Raw genomic sequence first — 25,022 nt, 5'->3', positions numbered from 1 at the left:
AACTTGCCTCGTACAATGGACATCGTAGTTTAATCGACCTCTGTTTATTATGAAAGGATACATGTTTCAAAAGTAAATAAATATCAGTGTACGAGAATTTGTTTTCAATTAAATCAAATTGAATTAAACAGTCATATCACATCGTTTTTGACACTGGATAATGAATAGTTTACTTACTTCTCCTGAAATTTCGAACTGATAATGCAATGCCGCTTGGGCATTTCGGAGTTGGGTACAGTCAAAACTAAGTGAATGAAGACCCTAGTAGTGTGCTACATGCGCTACAATACTCACGCCAAGGAAATATTTCGTAAGAGAGCATTACGGTTACTGCTAAGCAAATATAACTCAATAACACCAACTTCTGAGCAAGTATTATTGAAGATCTCGAATTTGAACACAGCGTATGTTGCGAGCGCATTTCATAACACGGTGTGAAATAAACGAAACAGGCAACGATTTTACAGTAGCCAGTGGTCACAGTTCTGCTGTCGAACAAGAGTATCATTCAGAGGAGAACTTTCGGAAGGTGGTGATGGGGATCTGTCTTTTTTTTAGTGTCTGTTAAAATCTAATGTGTTCTGAGTGGTTATAAAAATTTAGTTACCATCAATGGATGTCAATTTGACAGACTTTATTTTTGTACCTGTCGGTTGGAATTATTCTGCGCAAATTTAAACCCTGGAATTCGGTTTTATTTGGAAATTTATTTGCTCCAGAGATCGTATAATTTTTCAGAATTTAATATTCAGTACTCTATTTATGTGTACTATTTACAACAACCATACAAAATTATGTGCTTTTCTGTGATAAACAGTAAAATGCTACAGGTTTTGCTTAGTGCAATAAAATAAACAGGAAGCAACCATTTCAAATGGTGTTTGCCTTAAATCTCAGTTCAAAGATAGGGGTCCCGAAATCCCACCTATTGGTATACGTTAGAGAAAAGTCACCTCGCTAGTTACGGGCTAGGTAAATAAAAAGTTATGTGTTGAAACCTCACATGGTTGACAGTTTTATTTGATTTTTTGAAAACCAGAGCATTTAGACGTTCTGCAGAACACATTATCACAAGAGAGCTGGACTCTAAAAAACGGAAATATACCAGCCAAGTCCGGCCTCCGGTCGCTTTACTATCAATCGTGAGTACTGTAGGAGGGTATGTCGAGTCGCTGCCTACGACTATTTCGGCATGATGTAGATGATACATCCCCTTTTCCCACAAACGCTTTTATCTACATTACCTGCATTGGTTCAAAGTCGAAGTACAATAATTTTTAACAACAGCTTAATACCGTTTTCAGAATAAAAACTTAATAGCTTCAGCAAAGTAGGAATCTGCCTAGCCAAGTTATTATCCATTTCGTTCTCTTGCCCCCGGAGCTACTGTTTGGATTTTGATAACAGACAGCCTAGCGAAAGAATTTCTCCTTACATTGTGTTGTAAGTGCTAGGAAGTAGAAGGCAAGTGTCCATTCAAGGTCCAATTAGACCATTACATATTGTACAACGAAAGAGAAACTTCATTATTGAAGCATGTGTTGTGTAGTGGCAAGTCAACAACCTACACTGGAAAAGCGCAATAGATTTTCTAAAGCTGACGACAACTGAAACAGAATTTGAAGTATTACGTTACATCATCGAAGAATGAACAGAGACACGGTATTTAAACAAGCATTCTTTAACAACGCTCTATGTACCTTTCGCCATCGGGATTTTACTAAATTTAACAGAAATACACAGTTTTGGAAAGCACTGATACACCAACAGCCCGAAAGAATCAGTAAGCAATCAAAAATTACATCTGCGTGTAACACGAGAGCATCGATTGAATTACGGAAAGAAACTAAAAGGGCAGAATGAGATTTTAATTCTGCAGCGGAGTGTGCGCTGATATGGAACTTCCTAGCAGATTAAAATTGTGGGCCGGACCGAGGCTCGAATTCGGGACCTTTGCCTTTCGCGGGCAAGTGCTCTACCATCTAAGCTGCTTCCGTGAAGCAGAAGGGGGAAAACGTCTGGCAGAAGAAAAATAAATAGTTACAAAATGTAGCAACATATGGCGCTGTAAGCATCATAATTTAATAGTGGTCGACTACAAATGACAAATGAATCACACAACAATGCCTGCGGTGTACGTCTGACGTTAAACAAACTGTAAGACACAATGTACATGAGTGCACATGTGTGATACTGTTAGTTACGTAAACCCGTCCACCATTGCAAGGTCATATGACATCGGATGGGAAAAATCGGTTTTCAGTTGTCTTGAGGCCATAAACAGCATAAAAAGCGTCAATCAATTCCAAATCGGATGAGTGGCGCTAAACATGTTCAATATGCTGTCGACCGTTTTCTGCAACAAGTGGAAATCGAGAAACAGCATATTCCACAACTAATCGAAGAGTTTCCGGGGTCACGTTCAGAATGTGTTGCGCAATGCGTGTCTTCAACGCAGCGAGGTTAGCAATCGGAACACTGAACTCAACATCTTTCAGATAGCCACACAGCTAGAGGTCACACCGATGATTAGGTGATTGGGACGGACAGGCTGCAGGAAAATGGCGGCTCATAATTCTAGCATATCCGAAATGGCGCTTCAGCAGCTGCTTAACTGGATTTTCAATGTGCGGAGGTGGGCCATCTAACATAAAAATTATCCCAGCCACACATTAACACTGTTGAAGAGCTGTAATGACGTGGTTGCACAAAAGACACTCATAGCGCTTACCACTGACGGTAAAGGTAACAGGAGAAGAAATACCTGTCTCTTCTGAAAAATGTGGCCTGTGATAAATGATGCCGTAAATCCGGACTACACAGTGACCTTTTCAGGATGAGGTGGTACTGGTTGATTTGCATGTCGATTTTCCGTCGCCCATTTTCGACAATTCTGTATGTTGACATATCTTATCAGATGGAAGTGGGCTTCGTCTGTCCACAAAATCGTCATTCTACACTTCCATGGCAACAAGAAAATCTAAAGCAAAGGTCTCAACAGGTCAACAGGAAGCAACTCGCCCACATGGGTAATTTTAAATGGGTAGCAAAGAAGGATATTTCGTAGGATCCAATGTTCAGTGTTCGGACAATTTTCTCGCACTACACGTTTGCACACCACCACTCGTCTCCTACTGCATTTCAGTGGCCATTGTTTCCGCTGACCTCGAATCAATTCGTTTCCTTCCTCCACCAGGTTGCACACCAAAAGAACCCGTGTTTTCGAATTTCTGAATCATTTCCTCCAGACCCACGGCAGTCATCGGACCAACGCCTTTTTTCAAACACTTCAGTGTCCGGAACTTCTGCAGAGCGACGTGTGCGCAGTCACTATTCTTGTAATACAGTTTCAGAAGCAGATCGCAGTCCTGAATTGAGATAGTCATGGCGAACGTCGCAGACGTTAAAGGAGGAAAAGCCGTGCACCCGGCGTGTTTACACCAACTTCAAGGCATCGTGAGCATGACAGGTGTTTTCATTTACGTATTCTGGCACCTACAGCGCCATCTATTGATCAGTTTTCACACTATTTTTCTTCTTCTGCCATACATTTTCACCCTTCTCCGATAATATTCCGTTGCAATTTGACGTCATTCTGACCAGTGGTGTTATTTCTACAGCGTTTTGAAAGTTTAAATATAAACACCCTGTATGTCTTTGTGAGTTATGTTACAAATATAATTTTCACATAAATTAAAACTTGTTCCAGATTTTATGAGTTTGCTTAAGATATATTGAAATTCTGGTAACTAAGTTCCCGAAAAATAGCATGTACGGTAGTAATCTTTAATAAAGACTTGTTGAAATGGCGCATTTTGGTCAATTTACTATAGTGAAAATAAAATTGTCAGTAAAATCCTTGTGGGTTTACGACCGCATTGTCAACTATAAAATTACGACGTTTCGGCTACTATTTCAAGACCACTTCCTCAGGACGTATTGCTAACTGCTGAATGGGTGCTATTTTGATTATTTATATACTATGCAGGAGTGCTTTTGTTGGATATGAGGGTAAGGAGGTAGGGTATTAGGTACTCTTTATTGGTCTTTGCATTGCGTGTTGTCCTTGGTGGAAACAGGCGTTTTCGATTGGAGTGTCCTTTATTGCTAGCCATTGGGGGAAATAGACGAATAGGAAACTGAGCGGCGACTGCAGCGTAACGCTGTTTACTAGCTGCCTGGTATCGACTAGGGAGCGTCAGCACTTTGTGTACCCTTCGCCGTTGTATCCTACTGCGCCCCTGTTACCAGACTGAGATTCATTGGAAGAATCCTAAAGAAATGCAGTCCTAAAACAAAGGAAGTAGGTTACAGTACGCTTGCTCGCCCACTGCTTGAATACTGCTCACCGGTGTGGGATCTGCACCAGATAGGGTTGATAGAAGAGATAGAGAGGATCCAGTGAAGAGCGACGTGCTTCGTTACGGGATCATTTAGTAACCGCGAAAGCGTTATGGAGATGATAGATAAACTGCAGTGGAAGACCCTGCAAGAGAGACGCTCAGTAGCTCGGTACGGGCTTTTTTTTTAAGTTTCGAGAACATACCTTCACCGAGGGGTCTAGCAGTATATTGCTCCGTCCTACGTATATCTCGCGAAGAGACCATGGGGATAAAATCAGAGAGATTAGAGTCCACACAGAGGCGTACCGACAATCTTTCTTTCCACGAACAATACGAGACTGGAATAGAAGGGAGAACCGATAGAGGTACTGAAGGTACCCTCTGGCACATACCGTCAAGTGGCTTGCAGAGTATGGATGTAGATGCAGATGTAGATGTGGATGTTGCTATGCGAGGGCTGTCTTTCCTCAAAGCTGTCACTGCTGGAAGACAAGACTCTGGTAGTCGGTACCCGTCTTCTCTATTCATATTGTCGGGTCGTTTGGCTAATTCTATAGCTTCTCTGATCTTACTCCTCAAGACAAGCGGCCAGTAAGCGGGCCTGCCTAAATTGAAACTTCATCCAGCGCTGTTCCTGGTGTTCTGCCACCGCTGACCGCTGATTTGTTGTATTGTTTCAGACGGATATGTATCTGGTGGTCAGATGACCTTTTGCTTATTGGACGCCCAGTTTCGCCTATGTACACCAGTCCACTTTCGAACCTCATATATCCGTCTCAAACAATACAACAAATCCGTGGTTTCATAACACCAGGAAGAGTGCAAGATGAAATGTGAGGCGTTAGTAAACAGCGCTACGCTGCAGTCGTCTCTCAATTTCCTGTTGTCCGATTTCCACCACTGGCAAGCAGTAAAGGGAACTCCAATGGAGAAGGCCTATTTCCACCAATGACAATATGCAGTACAATGACCAATAAAGGGTACCTAATACCCTTCCTCTTTACCCTCATATCCAATGAGAGCACTCCCCATAGTAAATAAGTAATCAAACTAGCGCCCATTCAACAGTTAGCTATACACTCTGAGGAAGGCGTCTTGCAATAGTCGCCGAAAGGTCGGAATTTTATAGTTGACGATACGGTCACAAACCGAGAAGAATTTCACTGACTGTTATAACGGCTGCGAATGCCTACGTTTACAGAAGATAAAACAGTTTGCTTACACAGATATTACACTGTTCCCATTTATATTGGAAATATTATGTTTTGGTACAGTTTTTATTTTATTTTGAGTGACTTGTTTGAAGCAAAATGATATCCTTCCTCTAGTTTTACTGGAAAGTAGTTCATTTTACATGGTAGCAAGACGAACTGGGAGGGCAAGGTGTAATTATACGCGATGTTCCGAGTCGTTTTCTGGGACACTGGCTGCGGCAGCAGAAGGGGTCGTTATCTCTGCCATCCGCAACGCCAGATAATTGTGATTGGAGCAAGAGCTGGTGTTTCGGTTGCCATGGTGAGTTCGTGTCAGGAGGAGGATGCCACAGATTCCGGCGAGTTTCAACAAAATCCCCGACGCAGTTGGAGTGGAGTAACCGAAATTAATGCAGTCACTGAGTCTTGCTGTGAACAGAGTTGCGTGTTACAAGCACTGCGGTCGTGATGGACTTGATCGCATATTTGGCAAAAACAGACATATTGTCTTATGGGACAATAGCAATCAGTGAAATTATAATGTTACTTAAAAACCGTCTTGATTGCAAATATTTTTATTCATATGACCGATTTCGGTTCATTCAGAACCATCTTAAGATCTGATATTTCAGTTACAGGCGTAACCCTTCCAAATCCAGCAGTTTTCACATGCTACGTCACATGTTACTCCTGTAACTGAAATATCAGATCTGAAGATGGTTCTGAATGAATCTACACCGGTCATATGAATAAAAATATTTGCAATCAAGACGGTTTTTAAGTAACATTTGATCGCATATGTTTCCAGAATGAAACCATTGTGTAACTTCGATAATCAGTTCTATTTTCCTTTCGCAGTTAAAACATTTATATTCTTTTATTGTATCCCGCCCTTTTAATACCAACTAGGGAGTGAACTGTAAATGTGAAAAACGTAACTTTACTGAAGACTGATAGGGCGACGTTTTCCCCCTTATTCCGACTGCAAAAAAAAAATAAAAAAATAAAAATAAAAATAAAAAAAATAAAAAAATGGTTCAAATGGCTCTAAGCACTATGGGGCTCTACATCTGAGGTCATCAGGCCCCTAGACTTAGAACTACTTACACCTAACTAACCTAAGGACATCACATACATCCATGCCCGAGGCAGGATTCGAACCTGCGACCGTAGCAGCAGCGCGGCTCAGGACTGAAGCGCCTAGAGCCGCTCGTCCACAGCGGCCGGCTTCCGACTGCACTTGCAAAACTTTGCCTGTAATATTTTTAACTGTTCTTTCTTAGATTCATAAAGTATTAGCTTTCCCGTACTGTAATGATACCGTGAAATGAACAGCTTGGGATTCAGCACAGAGCAGCAAACAGATTTATATGAAGATCTTGCCTTGATCTTGAGCCAAACATAAAATCTGATTATTTCTTAAGTGGAACTATTTATGTGATAGTAAACTATACGTCACTCCTTCCATTATTTCTTCAATTCACAGCACGATCGACTAGTTTTCCAGCACCACAGCTGGAGGTGCTCGGCTGGCACATGTAAAAGTTCAGGTAATGTTAATTTCGAGTTTTCTGGTTACCATCTGAAGTGCGTAGTGGAGTCTGTTCCGTGGGAGGTACGCATGTGCGAACTTCCAACGAACACGTTTTCCCCGCTCGCCTCCCCGTAGGTGGAACATGGAAGCGCAGCTTAGCACTGACTTTTCATTTGCTGCTGCCACCTGAGCCAGTGAGATGTTTCCTCTAGTGAAGTGTTTACTGCCGATGTGACCATTACTGAACTTTTCCCACGAATACACACCTACTGTCGGCCTTTTGTGCGCTCAGCTCTGGCATCCAGGATTGCTAGAAGTTACAGATATCACATTTGATTTCGGAAGGTCAGTTTGAGTTTCTTGAGTCCTTCCAAATACCCGTTTCGATAACTACCAATTGTGTGTCATGAACGTGATCTTCGCTAATCACTATGTTCATGGCGCAACGCCTGGTTCTGCAACGACAACTAGATCACGCACTTTTTCACATATGACAGTATTACATTGCAGTTCATGCTTTCAAAGGACCTTAGTAGGTAGCTCAGAGGAAGGCTGAAGTCAATTGCGGGTTGAAAACCAATGGTATAACTTCAAAATATTTTGCGAAACTCAACGCTTAGTTGGTGTTTTTTATTTCCTATCTGCATCTGCAATGTGACTCTTACTGCAGTTACTTAAAAGCGATCCTCTATTTATAAAATAAACTGTATTTCTCCTTTCTGTAGTTTTACATGTAACACTTTACATTAATACAATTCATAACTGACAAATTTCACCACTTAACACACATAACGGCGAATTCCCAGGCTCAAGAAAACGTGCGGATCTCTACTGTCCAGCTGCTGTCGGATTCTATACATCATTCCTAACTCCGAACATTAAACTGAACATCTGGTTTAGGCGCTATGGAACTGCATGTAGGAATTGTATGAAATGCTTAACTCTGTGCTGTCTATGATAATGATATTTATTCTGCTACCGGTTTCGGTCTTAAACCATCTTCAACGCCAGACAAATAATCGCAGATTTATCGCATGTCATACATGCTTTGACATACGCTACTACTTAAAACCATAATTTCCAATAAAAATGAGAAATCGTAGCAAGATTATAATATTGTGGTCCTTTGACAAAAGGACAACATCTGATGCAGAGCAACACAAGTTAAAGCATATAATATGGCTTTGACTTGTGTTGTTGTACCATCACATGTTCCCCTGATCTATTCATATTCATTGCGCGTTCTGGAGGACTTGGGCAATCCCAGCCGGACAATGCGACACCCCACACTTCTAGAATTGCTACAGAGTGGCTGCAGGAACACTCTTCTCAGTCGAAACACTTCCGCTGGCCACCAGATTCCCCAGACATGAACGTTATTCACGATATCTGGAATGCCTTGCCACGAGCTATTCAGAAGAGATCTTCATCCCTCGTAAACGTACGGGTTTATGGACTGTCAATGCCCTTCAGCACTGCTTCAGACACTAGTCGAGTCCACGCCAGGTCGTATTACGGCACTTTTGCGTACTAGCGGGAGCCCTGCACGATATTTGGTAGATTTACCAGTTTATTTTACCAGTTTCTTTTGGTATTCAGTGTAATAGTCCTCCACGACACTTCGTGGAGAGATCAGGAACTTATCGCTGGAGACTGAAAGTAAATCTGATGTGTTACAACTTAATATAAGCGTCAGTTAACTGAAAACTGTACAGCCATCACTGTCGAACACTGGGTTGGTTCCATTTAAAAGTAAAGACCATACTAGCTTAGATGTTTATCCCACTGGGAGACCAGGATATCACTTCTTGTATCGTACACCGCTGTCGGATGCTGACGGGCCCACAACAGCACCCGTTCTTGCACTTACTCGTTCGACTTAACCGACGTTTTTCAGTTCGCCGAAGTTGTTAAACTTACACGGCGAAAGTTCCGGGCTGAAATGAGGATTTTGCAGGGTTTCCCAACCAATCCGCTGAAGTGTAACCTTCGTCCAGTTGGCAGTATAGGGGTGGACGGGCATTGTCGTGGAACAAGGTGATTCTGTCCGACAGCATTCCGGCAGCCCGAGGGCAAACTGCAAGGCCAACATTCCCCATCTGCCCACGCCAAAGAAATCCAGTTCTGTTCACACAAGGTCCAATGACCTCCTCTTTTGGCTAGAGAGGCCCTTCGATCAAATTCCTCGAGCATGAAACCACGATCAATGCAAGGCTCTATGAAAACACTTCGTACTAATAGTTACTCGAAGTCAAAACGGCCAGGGACGTTGTCGGACTGACTGATCCTCTTACACGATAACATCCGCCACCACTCTTTCATTCGGAGGAAGGCTGCGTTTCAGCGATTTGGTTGGAAAACAATGCAACATCCTCCGTACAGCTCAAATGTTTCACAAGCTGTTTTCTCACATCTTTGGCGTCCTGAAGAAAGACATCCGTGGACTTCGGTTTCACTACAACGAGAAAGAGCAAGAGCGAGTGCGACTGTGGAACCGCTATCTACAAATCAGGAGTTGATCTTCTCATCTCCCGGTGCGTTAAACATCTTAACGTGTGTAGCGATTAATTTTGGGTAGAAACTTTCATGGTCCCATTCCGGCGGGTGATCTATTTCCAGTTGACTGCCCCCGGGCCAAATATCTCACGGGATAAGCATAAAAAATGGTTCAAGTGGCTCTAATCACTATGGGACTTAACATCTTAGGTCATCAGTCCCCTAGAACTTAGAGCTACTTAAACGTAACTAACCTAAGGACATCACACACATCCATGCTCGAGGCAGGATTCGAAACTGTGGCCGTAGCAGTCCAGCGGTTCCGGACTCCAGGGCCTAGAACCGCACGGTCACCGCGGCCGGCGAATAAGCATCAAGAAAACTACAAAGAACGAAACTCGTTTAGCTTGAAAGGGAAAACAACATGGCGCTATGGTTGGCCCACTAGATGGCGCTGCCATAGGTCAAACGGATATCAACTGCGTTTTTTTAAAAATAGGAACCTCCATTTCTATTACGTATTCGTGTAGTACGCAAAGAAATATGAATTTTTTAGTTGAACCACTTTTTTCGCATTGTGATAGTTACCCGTGTTAAAATGGACCGTAGACCAATTGCGGAAAAGGTCGATGTCGTGTTGATGTATGGCTATTGTGATCAAAATGCTGCTGTCGCAGCTAATCCGCTCATCAGTAACAGACAAATCGCGCTAGAATCGGGAATCTCAGAAACGTCGGTATTGAGAATGCTACATCAACATCGATTGCACCCATACCATATTTATATGCACCAGGAATTACATGGTGACGACTTTGAACGTCGTGTACGTTTCTCCCACTGGTCACGAGAGAAATTACGGGACGATGACAGATTTTTTGCACGCGTTCTATTTAGCGACGAAGCGTCATTCACCATCAGCGGTAACGTAAACCCGCATAATATGCACTATTAGGCAACGGAAAATCCACGATGGCTGCGACAAGTGGAACATCAGCGACCTTGGCGAGTTAATTTAAGGTGCGGCATTATGCGAGGAAGGATTGTTGGCCCCCATTTTATCGACGGCAATCTAAATGGTGCAATGTATGCTGATCTCCTACGTAATGTTCTACCGATGTTACTACAAGATGTTTCATTCCATGACAGAAAGGCGATGTACTTCCAACACGATAGATGTCCGGCACATAGCTCGCGTGCTGTTGAAGTGATATTGAATAGCATATTTCATGACAGGGTGGATTTGTCATCGAAGCACCATACCATGGTCCGCACGTTCCCCGGATTTCCTTCTGTGGGGAAAGTTGAAGGATATTTGCTATCGTGATCCACCGACAACGCCAGACAATATACGTCAGTGCATTGTAAATGCATGAGCGAACATTACGGAAGGCGAACGACTCGGTGTTGAGAGGAATGTCGTTACACGTATTGCCAAATGCATTGAGGTTGACGGACATCGTTTTGAGCGTTTATTGCTTTACTGTGGTATTTACAGGTAATCACGCTGTAACAGCATGCGTTCTCAGAGAGGTTAAATTCAGAAATGTACATGTATCACAGAGGAACAACCGAAATAAAATGTTCAAACGTTCCTACATCCTGTATTTTAGTTTAAAATACCTACCCGTTACCATCTGATCGTCTAAAGTTGTGAGTCATATGTTTGCAACTATTACAGCGCCGTCTATCACAAAGTGAAAAAAAGTGGTCCAACTAAAAGATTGATATTTCTTTACGTACTACACGAATATGTAATAAAAAATGGGAGTTCCCGTTTAAAAAAACGCAGTTGATGTCCGTTTGACCTATGGCAGCACCATCTAGAGGGCCAACATTAGCGCCGTTTCCCCCTTCAAGCCAGACGAGTTTCGTTCTTTGTAGTTTTTTCGTTTGACTCTTATTTCGTGAGATATTTCGCCTGGTCACGATCAATGGACCAAGCTGTATACTAGCGCTGAAATTGTATCGCCCACCAGTATTTGAAACAGCTATCCCCGACAGGAGTGTCGTCGTATTAATAAATGACTCCATTTCCACACGAGACAGTAGACACGTAACACTCGCCCTACGCTGTGCTTTGGCAGCCAGACCGCCCTCGACTTCCTTGACGGGGTTGCGCTTTCGCAGCTCTCCGGAGCGCGGCGGAGAAAGGCGTGGGAGCCGCCGGCGGTCGATGCGGACATTCGGCAGGTTTCGGCGCAAAATAAAAACGAGTAATTGGTGCAGTTGTAAGGATCGGCGAGGGCCCTCGCCGGCTTCCACCAGCAAAAGGAGCCGCATGAAAGGGAACCAATTACGACGCGCCGCTGCCATTCTGCAGTCACAATGTCGCGCCGCGTCTCTAGATGTTTCCCGTCCGCTGGCATTCCGGATCACGGCGCAGAGCAGCGACCAAAAGCGACAAGAAAGAAGTCGATGCACCTATAGCACTTCACATCCCATTGAAGGTTCTGCAGCGGAAATAAACACAAATATTTTAAGTAGCAGAGAAAGGGAGAACAGATTTTTAAGGGAAAAGCTAATGAGCGCTACTCTTTCCCTTCTCTCCCCCCCACCCCTTCTCCACACCCACCCACCCACCCACCCACCTACACACACACACACACACACACACACACACACACACACACACACACACACACACTAAAAAAGCCTGATAGAAATGCTACAACATAGACTTTCGGCACTACATTAATAAATGTTCTTATAAACTGTCGCTTTGGCAATAAACCCATAAACATACGTACAAAATATTTTTCTCTATGTTGCTTTCGTGAGTGAGTGCTGTTACTGTGAAACCTTCCAGTCTCCTCTATATCTCTTTTGTGTTACGCCAACTTTCCTTTCTACAATGACCTACGAAACATTACCTTAGGATTTCTATCTCTTGCTTAATAATAACAAATGAAATCTTCCCTTTGGAATTTATTCTCTTTCTCAATCTTCGCAAACAAATTTAACTGCTGCTTATTAAAAGTGATTTTATGGTTATTTCGACAAAACATAGAATGTGTCGTCGTCGTAGCCCTCAGTCGTTATCTGCAATAACCAAAACTGTTTCTTACCTTTTTTTACTGTTACTGGATCGCCATCTGACTGCTGCATCGAACTACGACATGAATATACTTACTCTGGTTTACTATACTCTATCAACTGCTGGTGGGCTGTCATAATAAGTGGCTGTATTTATTACCAAAGCTGATGTTATTCTTTAATGGCGAAGCTGACATCTACTTCATCTACATCTACATCTACATGACTACTCTGCAATTCACATTTAAGTGCCTGGCAGAGGGTTAATCGAACCACAACCATAATATCCCTCCACCACTCCACTCCCTAACAGCGCATGGGAAAAACGAACACCTAAACCTTTCTGTTCGAGCTCTGATTTCTCTTATTTTATTTTGATGACCATTCCTACCCCTGTAGGTTGGGCTCAACAAAATATTTTCGTATTCGGAAGAGAAAGTTGGTGTCTGAAATTTCGTCAAAGATCTCACTGCGGCGAAAAACGTCTTTGCTTGAATGACTTCCATCCCAATTCGCGTATCATATCTGCCACACTCTCTCCCCTATTACGTGATAATACAAAACGAGCTGCCCTTTTTTGCACCCTTTCGATGTACCCCGTCAATCCCACCTGGTAAGGATTCCACACCGCGCAGCAATATTCTGACAGAGGACGAACGAGTGTAGTGTAAGCTGTCTCTATAGTGGACTTGTTGCATCTTCTAAGTGTCCTGCCAATGAAACGCAGCCTTTGGCTCGCCTTCCCCACAATATTATCTATGTTGTCTTTCAAACTGAAGTTGTTCGTAATTTTAACACCCAGGTACTTAGCTGAATTGACAGCCTTGAGAATTGTACTATTTATCGAGTAATAGAATTCCAAAGCATTTCTTTTGGAACTCATGTGGATCACCTCACACTTTTCGTTATTTAGCGTCAACTGCCACCTGCCACACCATACAGAAATCTTTTCTAAATCGCTTTGCAACTGATACTGGTCTTCGGATGACCTTACTAGACGATACATTACAGCATCATCTGCGAACAACCTAAGAGAACTGCTCACATTGTCACCCAGGTCATTTATATAGATCAGGAACAGCAGAGGTCCCAGGACGCTTCCCTGGGGAACACCAGATATCACTGCAGTTGTACTCGATGATTTGCCGTCTATTACTATGAACTGCGACCTTCCTGACAGGAAATCACGAATCCAGTCGCAGAACTGAGACCATACCCCATAGGCCCGCAGCTTGATTAGAAGTCGCTTGTGAGGAACGGTGTCAAACGCTTTCCGGAAATCTAGAAATACGGAATCAACTTGAGATCCCCTGTCGATAGCGACCATTACTTCGTGCGAATAAAGACGTTATTCTTTAATTAATTTGACTGAAGTTACGTAATTCGTAGTTACACTTTTTCTTGACAACAATAAAAGTTTTCTCAGATCTTATAATTAAATGTGTCCTTTGAGACTCCCGTCTCGTTATTACCTCACGATAATGATCAAATATGATCGAAGCAGACTAAATCAATTGAAATTTGTGCCACAGCCAGGACTCGAACCCGGGTCTTCTTGCTTACTAGGCAGATATGCTACCATTACACCACCGAGGCACTATGGCAGACATAGCTGCACGAACTACCTAGGTCGAGTTCCCTCCCCAACACAAACTTTAATTCATTTTCCCTTAATACCGTCACTATTGCCAGGGCTCGCCGGTATTGGCGAGCTACCCAGCATTGGACGTAGCGGGACGTCTGCTGTACCATATGGTGATCTTCTCAGATCTTATAATTAAATGTGTCCTTTGAGACTCCCGTCTCGTTATTATCTCACGATAATGATCAAATATGATCGAAGCAGACTAAATCAATTGAAATTTGTGCCGCAGCCAGGACTCGAACCCGGGTCTTCTTGCTTACTAGGCAGATATGCTACCATTACACCACCGAGGCACTATGGCAGACATAGCTGCACGAACTACCTAGGTCGAGTTCCTTCCCCAACACAAACTTTAATTCATTTTCCCTTAATACCGTCACTATTGCCAGGGCTCGCCGGTATTGGCGAGCTACCCAGCATTGGACGTAGCGGGACGTCTGCTGTACCATATGGTGATCTTCTCAGATCTTATAATTAAATGTGTCCTTTGAGACTCCCGTCTCGTTATTATCTCACGATAATGATAACGAGCCCTGGCAATAGTGACGGTATTAAGGGAAAATGAATTAAAGTTTGTGTTGGGGAGGGAACTCGACCTAGGTAGTTCGTGCAGCTATGTCTGCCATAGTGCCTCGGTGGTGTAATGGTAGCATATCTGCCTAGTAAGCAAGAAGACCCGGGTTCGAGTCCTGGCTGCGGCACAAATTTCAATTGATTTAGTCTGCTTCGATCATATATGATCATTATCGTGAGATAATAACGAGACGGGAGTCTCAAAGGACACATTTAATTATAAGATCTGAGAAGATCACCATATGGTACAGCAGACGTCCCGCTACGTCCAATGCTGGGTAGCTCGCCAATACCGGCGAGCCCTGGCAATAGTGACGGTATTAAGGGAAAATGAATTAAAGTTTGTGTTGGGGAGGGAACTCGACCTAGGTAGTTTGTGCAGCTATGTCTGCCATAGTGCCTCGGTGGTGTAATGGTAGCATATCTGCCTAGTAAGCAAGAAGACCCGGGTTCGAGTCCTGGCTGTGGCACAAATTTCAATTGATTTAGTCTGCTTCGATCATATTTGATCATTATCGTGAGATAATAACGAGACGGGAGTCTCAAAGGACACATTTAATTATAAGATCTGAGAAGATCACCATATGGTACAGCAGACGTCCCGCTACGTCCAATGCTGGGTAGCTCGCCAATACCGGCGAGCCCTGGCAATAGTGACGGTATTAAGGGAAAATGAATTAAAGTTTGTGTTGGGGAGGGAACTCGACCTAGGTAGTTCGTGCAGCTATGTCTGCCATAGTGCCTCGGTGGTGTAATGGTAGCATATCTGCCTAGTAAGCAAGAAGACCCGGGTTTGAGTCCTGGTTGCGGCACAAATTTCAATTGATTTAGTCTGCTTCGATCATATTTGATCATTATCGTGAAATAAAAGTTTTGCAAAGATTTACGTTGATGGATTTTGGGATGGATTATAATCAGTAACGTAATATTGCTGGCAAGAATTAATTATATTCTGAAAACGTTTCTTCAAATATTTACTGCTGGTAATGAAATGATTTTACGAACGTTCAAATGGGACTTACTTTTTACAATAATCTTACAACTAGCATTGCGCAAACATACCTTCAGTAGTATTGAGTTTCACAAAGAAAATAATTCAATAATTTTAGTTCCTCTTATGATAATAGTTAGCTGATATCTCTGTGCATCCGGTTGTAATCTATTGTTAAACATAGGTGGTGGCTGGCAGGCACACTGCTCCTCTCAACTTCTCTCTTCAGACCTGCTACCAACTCGCTTCACATCTCGCTTACTACTGACTTCCTACGAACGCTAAATTGCGGTCTCTCCTGCAAACAATGCTTTGTGGTGCAGGCAATCCCTGTTACCATTACAAAATGTATCAATGCGCGGTCTTTCCCGCTCTTTTCTTAAAATGTATCCATACGAAGTCTCTCCCACCCTTTTTAAAATTATATCAATGTGCGGTCTCTCTAGCCAACAATACTTTGGTGCAGACATTCCCTGCCACCACAATTACTTCCAACATGTCAAATATTAATTATTCCTACTTAATCCTATTAATAAAATATAAACATCTTTCATAAATTGTGGTTTGACAATAGACAATAGAAATATACACGTCTTACAATTGACACAGTAATATGCCTTTGACTAAAAGCCACTTTTCATTGCTGGCGTTCCGGAACCTCCAAGGATTTTTTTCTTCTTTTAACTCGCTGGAGCAACTGAAGATAAAATCTTCTTTTTGATTACGCCGCTTCAGATTTCTTCTGTAGGACTGGCGTTTCGGCACCTATGCCGAGAACGTTATCAGGATGTTATGGTGTCCATGGTTGACTGAACAGAGGTCAGTACGACGTTCTCTTTTCAAGGGAGAATTTTAGCGTTCTTCTGCTGGAGAAGTGCGATTATTGGTTAATATTCTTTTGGCTTACCTTGCTTGTCGATCACCATTAAGCAGAAATGGATTTTTCCCACATTTATGCTGGAGGGTTGTTGCTAGTTAATACTTTTCATGCTGCGTTGGTGGGCCACTGTGGTTCGATAGAAATGAAACTGCTTGGTGGAAAGTTTATTAAAAATATTATTGTCCCATACGTGGCTTCCTGGAAGTTGTTTGTAATGCTCGCACAAAAAAATGGTTCAAATGGCTCTGAGCACTATGGGACTTAACATCTATGGTCGTCAGTCCCCTAGAACTTAGAACTACTTAAACCTAACTAACGTAAGGACATCACACAACACCCAGTCATCACGAGGCAGAGAAAATCCCTGACCCCAACACTCGCACACTGCGGCCCCATATTCACTGCCATGATGGCGATTAGCCTGAAACGTCCCCTTATAACAATTGTACACGACTGTGCTTAAACTGACACACAATAATTTTTGGCGCAACGCAATCTGACTATCAAAAATCCCTACAAAAGAATGGCCCTGTCTAACATTAACCTATACCTTTCACAAATCACTTACCTCACAAAAATCTTCGTTACTCGAGCTACTGCCAGCTAAATAAAATATTCAAACTACTGAAGGCACTAACTACTGACAGGCATAGTTAGCAAATGAAAGATTTTAATAGAGAACAAACAATGTATTTACCTCACTAGTCATAATATATATAGCAGTTCATGACACCAATTCTTACAAATTTCAAAACTCCGCCATCTCTCTCCCCACGTCCACCACTGCTGGCGGCTCACCTCCAACTGCGCAACGCTACGTGCTGTTAGCATCCAGCTGCCGCTGCCCAACACTACAATGGTAGACAACAATGCAGACTAAACACAGACTGCACACGGCACAGCCAGTGATTTTTTCATACCGAGCGCTATGTGGCGTTACCAACAAGAAAACCTAAACAGCCTACTTACATAGCCCCCATGCTCCCCACAAAAAAATTTTAAAAATTGTTTTGGGCAGTGGCCAATAATGATTTGATAAAATTTTTCATAATTACTATAACAAAGATATCAAATACACACACTTATTGATACAGTGTTGGTCAGAAGCTAAAATTTTCTCACAGTCCATAAAGACAGTCGTGATCGTTCATCACAGTAAAATTGCAGTGTTTTTTTCAAAGTCTGAGCAATAAAAGAAATTGCACTTGGAAGTAGTGGATTTCTAAGCAGTCTTGAAGAAGTAGTATTGTTCTTCCAATGAAAGACAGTGCTGACTCTTGACATGCAGACAGGTAATGGGCCACAACAGAGCAAACCCACAGCAGAGTCAGTCGAAGTTTTGAAGAATATTGGTAGGTAGGTCATCACAGAGTAGACCCACTGTAGTCCTGGTAGAGATTACGGTATTGGTGGGCCACCAGAGGTGCAGATCCATTGCAGTCCTTGTAGAAATAATGGTATTGGTGGGTCATCAAAGGTGTAGACCCACTATAGTCCTTGTAGAGATGGCCAGCAGCCATCTGTTTTACTGTGCAGGAGCACAATCACCATTGAAGAGTCTTGCGGATAATATAACAAGTCCATAACCACCAATTGTGCACTCAGAAAAATTGTTTTTGAAATGTCCTTAGAACCAGCAATGCTGTTATCCAGTCCCTTACTGAGTTATTAACACATGTGCAAACACTATCAGTACCTACTTCTTACATATTGTCCATATACTATGACCAACAGAAACGTGTGCAGTGAAATGTAATTTACAAGTTACTTAATTTGATGAACTGGTGTCAATTACAATTTTATAACATAAGAATACAATAACAAAGGTACAAAATACATCTTTAAATAACATAACAATACACAGAACATTTGCAGTAGTACAGGCTTTACAAAAGAATCGAAATAACAAATTCATAGGTGTTGCAAAAATTATGACATAAGTACATACATAAAAGATCAGAATAATTATTGAAACATCAACTTCACACATTAGCATTAAAATAAAAGAGAATAAATAATGTCTAAACACCAGAAAAATTCTACAATGTAAATATTATTAGCTAAACACATAAAGACAGGAAGAACACAAATATACAAGAGTACACAAACACATAGTGGGATAACACAAGGAAAGGACAGGGTTTGTTTTACTACAGTATTTTGCAAACAAAACTTTCTTTACTTCTCGGAGATCTCCCTTTGTTCTTCATTATTTCCAAAAAGTCCTATCTATACCTGCTTTCTGTACTTTTCTCATCCTCTTTCAAAAATAGTTTTTCTCCACTATACACTACTTTTTCTTGGCCAAACCATTTTCTTAAAGCTTCTCAATGCTTTTCTTCCAATTCATCATAGTTAGTTTCTTATATAGTCTACCCCCTCTTAAGCTAACTTAAATCTACTGAGCTCAGATGCTCAACTAAGGGATGAGGCAATGCAGCAGCACAAAACAATTTACACAAACAGCAATGAATAAAAAATGCAAGTAAGCATAGCAAGCAGCAATAAATGTAATAACTTATACCTAAACATGACAAACCCACAAGCAGAAAAAATAGTACACTAAAGACAACAATGCAGATAAGGGAAAGTTATAATCACATCTTAATGACTATGTAATTCAAGTGGTGCACCACTACTTATTCAATGAAATAAATTACCAAGTACTTGAAAAGAAAATTATATATACAGTTACTGTTATTAGTCGCTTCTTATTGCTCTTTCCATTCCAAGAGCTCCTTTTTCGCAGAATGTGGATCATAAAATAATTATTTAATAGATCTGTCGACAGAAAGTGTTCACATTAGCAAATGCATTTAATTTTATTTTATAAAACCAATGCTGCAACACAGCTGGAAAACAGATATCAAATGAAATAAGCAACTATGTACAAAGCATAAAAAAATCATTCAATAGTAATGCGACATTTCATAAGTTAGTACAAATTCTCTCAACTCTTGTAGAAAGGCACTTGTCGTAATCAGGTGTGCAGATGTAAGAATGTTTCCAAGAAATAAGCGTATCGTATTTGCGGTGCTTTCTACAAAGGACTGTCAATAGCGAGGATAATGGCCTCCCCTTTTTTTTCACCTGTGCCTCTGAAAGGCATACACTAATGGCTTGTTTCCAGGTGGCTGTCGCCCAGCTGGGTGCCCACGACGCATTACTTGCAGGTGGTCACTTAACTGTCTTACCGAAAAATTTACGACACCAGTTTTCGCTACAGTGACAGTCTCATATAAAAAAATTCACAGGTCAAGAATTTGCGTTACAAATATGTAGAAACAAAATCCTTTAAATAGAGTAGTGTCCAAATAATTTTCGCCAACATAGTGATACATTCACGCATTTACATACATTTCATAACTCTTAAAGTACGATTCTTGGTTTCCAACAACCTTTTTCACAAACCAGAGTCCCTAACCACTGCTCATTATTCCTTACCTTATTCGTCGACACTTCTTCAATATTTCATCATAACAGATACGTAGCATAATCAAATAACACATATAGCATCAGCTTATTGATCATAAACATACCGCAACAGCGTAATACATATAGTTATCGTAATAATAACATCATAACACCTCAGTCAACTCTCAAAATCGTCGTAGCTTGCTCCAATAATTTCAAAACCTAAAACAAATTCTCTGCTCATGTCAAACGTGTTAACTACCTCAAATGTACTTTAAAAATCATGATCTCATACCAAGTATGTCATTCAAAGCTCTCATAGTATCACAATGGTTCCGAAAAAATGTGAACAGTTCACAAAGTACAGACAAAATACAATTTCGTAAGTGTGAAGTTATCCAACGGTGTAATTACGTAAACATCAGTCACTGATGAAGTTAAATATGTTTCTCTCAGTTAAATGATCAGATAGCTGTGTAATTTATGTGTTAGAGAAATATGGTACCGATGTGTAAAGTTGTATAAGCAAATACCATATTAGCTAGGGCTCCTTGTGCTTGCCAAACACATGATACACAAAGTAAGCGTGTACCCCCCTGAGGATTAATGTAATTATATCCTCAGGTGTTGCAGATTACAGCAATGGAATGAAATGTATCATGGAAAACCTTTGTATCATTGTACTTCAAATATCTTTAAAAATAAATGTTTTAAGTACAAAATTAATCACTCAACTACGTGTACTGTAGCGCTAAACTGTGCGTCGTGTTCTAAGATAATCTCTGTGGAAGTGTCGTAGTTATCGTCCTCCGAAAGCTAAGTTCTGCAGAAGTCAATGTACTTATCTCATGATAGACAAAAGTGAAATGCTTTGCGTATAGATATCGTAGTTACTACGTACCTTACCGTGATCAAGAAAGTACTATAATGTAACGTATTGTTGTGCTACGATAAAGGCTGTCTCATTGTAGCTATACCACAAAAGTTACTACTAAAACATGTTTTACTTTCCAGAATAATACTGAAAAACTGGGCAGATATAAAACAGATACACCGCAAAAGCAACAATGTAAATCGTGTCACATATTAGTAGCGTCGTGATATAATCGTGTAGCTATTATAGAAACCAAATGCTAAGTCATCTTTAATCTCACCCAATGAACTTCAAATAAAAAATGTGTTTTCAAGTAAACCAAAATGTTGCATTAAAATCTCATTAGCAGTACTGGTAAATGTTCTAAGTATGTAAGCCTCATAGTCGTTACGTAATCGTGCAAATAACAAGCAAGAATGTACACACACAATTACACTGTGACGTCTGTTCACTATAACAATGCACTCGTAAATACTGTCTACATAAGTTCTCTAAGTTCTAGACTGGATAGTTAACTTCAAAACATTGTTGCATGTTAACAGATTCTAAGTCTGACAAATTGTACTAGTAGCGTGAAGTGAAAAATTTTATGGCAAAGACAAAGTTAAAAAGAGATTATATTTCAATAAACGGTTTTACATGTGAAATGTGTTGTAAACCTTTACTCTTCCTCAGTATGCAGCAAATCAACTTTAAGTCAAACATCATCTGGTATACGGCAGTCAAGAACACTGGAATTTTGCTCAAGGTTAGCTTATGTAATTTTTCTCTGAGCCAGCCGGTGCACGCGGCTGCCTGCGGTGCGAGTCATTGTCTGTTTCTTTGTGGCGCGCGTCGTTATTGGGATTAGGAGACGTAACTTCTACAACAAACAGTGTATTTACCTTAATAGTCAAAATATATATGGTAGTTTATGACATCCAGTTTTACAAATTACAAAACTCCGCCATCTCTCTCCCCACGTCCACCACTGCTGGCGGCTCACCTCCAACTGCGCAACGCTACGCGCTGTTAACATCCAGCTGCCGCTGCCCAACACTACAATGGCAGACAACAATGCAGACTAAACACAGACTGCACACGGCACAGCCAGTGATTTTTTCATACCGAGCGCTATGTGGCGTTACCAACAAGAAAACCTAAACAGCCTACTTACAAGCCTCGTAGCCGGAAGCCCGTAGCCATCGTATCTATTGAAATTACATGTGTTCCTAGGAAGTTCAATCGCTTCTCGGAGATTCCTTCTACAAATGTTGATTATATTAGAAAGCACACGTTATTGGTTCAAATGGTTCAAATGGCTCTGAGCACTATGGGACTCAACTGCTGTGGTCATTAGTCCCCTAGAACTTAGAACTACTTAAACCTAACTAACCTAAGGACATCACACACATCCATGCCCGAGGCAGGATTCGAACCTGCGACTGTAGCAGTCGCACGGTTCCGGACTGCGCGCCTAGAACCGCGAGACCACCGCGGCCGGCACACGATATTGAAATCAATGTCAAACCCGCAGTTCTCTACATGAAATTTAATACTTCATTTTAGTCGCGTGTGGCGTTCGTGTACCTTAATACGTTCTTTAACAGTCTTTCCCGTTTCACCTATATACACCCCTGGAAATTGAAATAAGAACACCGTGAATTCATTGTCCCAGGAAGGGGAAACCTTATTGACACATTCCTGGGGTCAGATACATCACATGATCACACTGACAGAACCACAGGCACATAGACACAGGCAACAGAGCATGCACAATGTCGGCACTAGTACAGTGTATATCCACCTTTCGCAGAAATGCAGGCTGCTATTCTCCCATGGAGACGATCGTAGAGATGCTGGATGTAGTCCTGTGGAATGGCTTGCCATGCCATTTCCACCTGGCGCATCAGTTGGACCAGCGTTCGTGCTGGACGTGCAGACCGCGTGAGACGATGCTTCATCCAGTCCCAAACATGCTCAATGGGGGACAGATCCGGAGATCTTGCTGGCCAGGGTAGTTGACTTACACCTTCTAGAGCACGTTGGGTGGCACGGGATACATGCGGACGTGCATTGTCCTGTTGGAACAGCAAGTTCTCTTGCCGGTCTAGGAATGGTAGAACGATGGGTTCGATGACGGTTTGGATGTACCGTGCACTATTTAGTGTCCCCTCGACGATCACCAGAGGTGTACGGCCAGTGTAGGAGATCACTCCCCACACCATGATGCCGGGTGTTGGCCCTGTGTGCCTCGGTCGTATGCAGTCCTCATTGTGGCGCTCACCTGCACGGCGCCAAACACGCATACGACCATCATTGGCACCAAGGCAGAAGCGACTCTCATCGCTGAAGACGACACGTCTCCATTCGTCCCTCCATTCACGCCTGTCGCGACACCACTGGAGGCGGGCTGCACGATGTTGGGGCATGAGCGGAAGACGGCCTAACGGTGTGCGGGACCGTAGCCCAGCTTCATGGAGACGGTTGCGAATGGTCCTCGCCGATACCCCAAGAGCAACAGTGTCCCTAATGTGCTGGGAAGAGGCGGTGCGGTCCCCTACGGCACTGCGTAGGATCCTACGGTCTTGGCGTCCATCCGTGCGTCGCTGCGGTCCTGTACCAGGTCGACGGGCACGTGCACCTTCCGCCGACCACTGGCGACAACATCGATGTACTGTGGAGACCTCACGCCCCACGTGTTGAGCAATTCGGCGGTACGTCCACCCGGCCTCCCGCATGCCCACTATACGCCCTCGCTCAAAGTCCATCAACTGCACATACGGTTCACGTCCACGCTGTCGCGGCATGCTACCAGTGTTAAAGACTGCGATGGAGCTCCGTATGCCACGGCAAACTGGCTGACACTGACGGCGGCGGTGCACAAATGCTGCGCAGCTAGCGCCATTCGACGGCCAACACCGCGGTTCCTGGTGTGTCCGCTGTATCGTGCGTGTGATCATTGCTTGTACAGCCCTCTCGCAGTGTCCGGAGCAAGTGTGGTGGGTCTGACACACCGGTGTCAATGTGTTCTTTTTTCCATTTCCAGGAGTGTACACAAGTGAGCCTTGTGACGAAACTGGTTTATAGTATTTCGTGACTTTAATTACTTAAAAATCATATTTCAGGTAGATAAAAAGAAATATAAAACCAGTTACCTATTGTCAGCGTAACAATTCGTTTGATCTCAAAAATGTTTATCCCGGCTAATACTTTTCACTCTGCTAAAAAAATCTCCACTTGACGTAGTGCAGAAATGTTGTCTGTAAAGCCGTGTGAGTGGCACTAAATTGCATTTCATTTATCAGATTTTGAAGCACTTTTCTCTAGCAAAAGGAACATTTAGTCACAAAATACTACCCGCGCGCAACACTGACGTATGCCTCCTATTAAAATATTTCATCTAAATCGTCCGAAATAATTATTCTTCATACATCAGCAAATAAGAAATTGATATTACATAACGTGACGTGAGCACTATTTTTGAAGATTCAATCTGAGTTGAATTCTGTCTTTTAAAGTAGATTCGGGACCACCGGTGCACATTTATTGCCATTCATTTACATCTAACAAAATTTATGTTTGTTAAAATTCTCGATTCAAAACTTCCGCTGAGATGTTTTTGCTATGAAGGCGGCAGACAGAAGATAGTCAATTTGTCTATTGTTATTCTCGATTCCTTTTATATCAAGTTAATATATTTAGATAAAACTCTTTAAGCCTTTTATATCTATTCTTTAGCATTTAAAATTATTTTCCATGGAAATTACGTCATATTATTTTATACCAGCTACTAGTAAACTCCGCTGTAAGTTACTAGCGCTAATAGCCCCGCTCCTAATTGCAGAGAAAATTAACACTTGAAAATTAATTAGATTGGAGTACAACTGAAATAAATACAAATCCTTGTCTAGGCAATAGCGACTCTATTTTTCAAATAATAATTAACAATATATAGTTACAGGTTTTCTCTTTACAGAACTCACACGTCTCACGTCCGAATAGTTCATCGGTTAGCACAGGAAGAACAACTGAACTACAATTACGACAGATGACAAAAAAGATTA

At 42.0% G+C, this 25,022-nt stretch overlaps 4 non-coding genes across 4 annotated transcripts; 2 read left to right on the top strand and 2 right to left on the bottom strand.

Annotated features, from left to right (window-relative positions):
* Positions 1–14,123: 14,123 nt before the first annotated feature.
* Positions 14,124–14,195, bottom strand: Trnat-agu (transfer RNA threonine (anticodon AGU)). The gene has a single exon. It is a non-coding gene; the product is annotated as a tRNA-Thr (tRNA).
* A 270-nt stretch (positions 14,196–14,465) lies between these two features.
* Positions 14,466–14,537, bottom strand: Trnat-agu (transfer RNA threonine (anticodon AGU)). The gene has a single exon. It is a non-coding gene; the product is annotated as a tRNA-Thr (tRNA).
* A 336-nt stretch (positions 14,538–14,873) lies between these two features.
* Trnat-agu (transfer RNA threonine (anticodon AGU)) lies at positions 14,874–14,945 on the top strand. The gene has a single exon. It is a non-coding gene; the product is annotated as a tRNA-Thr (tRNA).
* A 270-nt stretch (positions 14,946–15,215) lies between these two features.
* Trnat-agu (transfer RNA threonine (anticodon AGU)) lies at positions 15,216–15,287 on the top strand. The gene has a single exon. It is a non-coding gene; the product is annotated as a tRNA-Thr (tRNA).
* The last annotated feature ends 9,735 nt before the right edge of the window (positions 15,288–25,022 follow it).

The sequence above is a fragment of the Schistocerca gregaria genome, chromosome 6 (genome assembly GCF_023897955.1).
Source record: "Schistocerca gregaria isolate iqSchGreg1 chromosome 6, iqSchGreg1.2, whole genome shotgun sequence".
Lineage (NCBI taxonomy): Eukaryota > Metazoa > Arthropoda > Insecta > Orthoptera > Acrididae > Schistocerca > Schistocerca gregaria.
The sequence above is the reverse complement of the archived record's forward strand: the minus strand, read 5'-3'. Positions and strand labels throughout refer to the sequence as shown.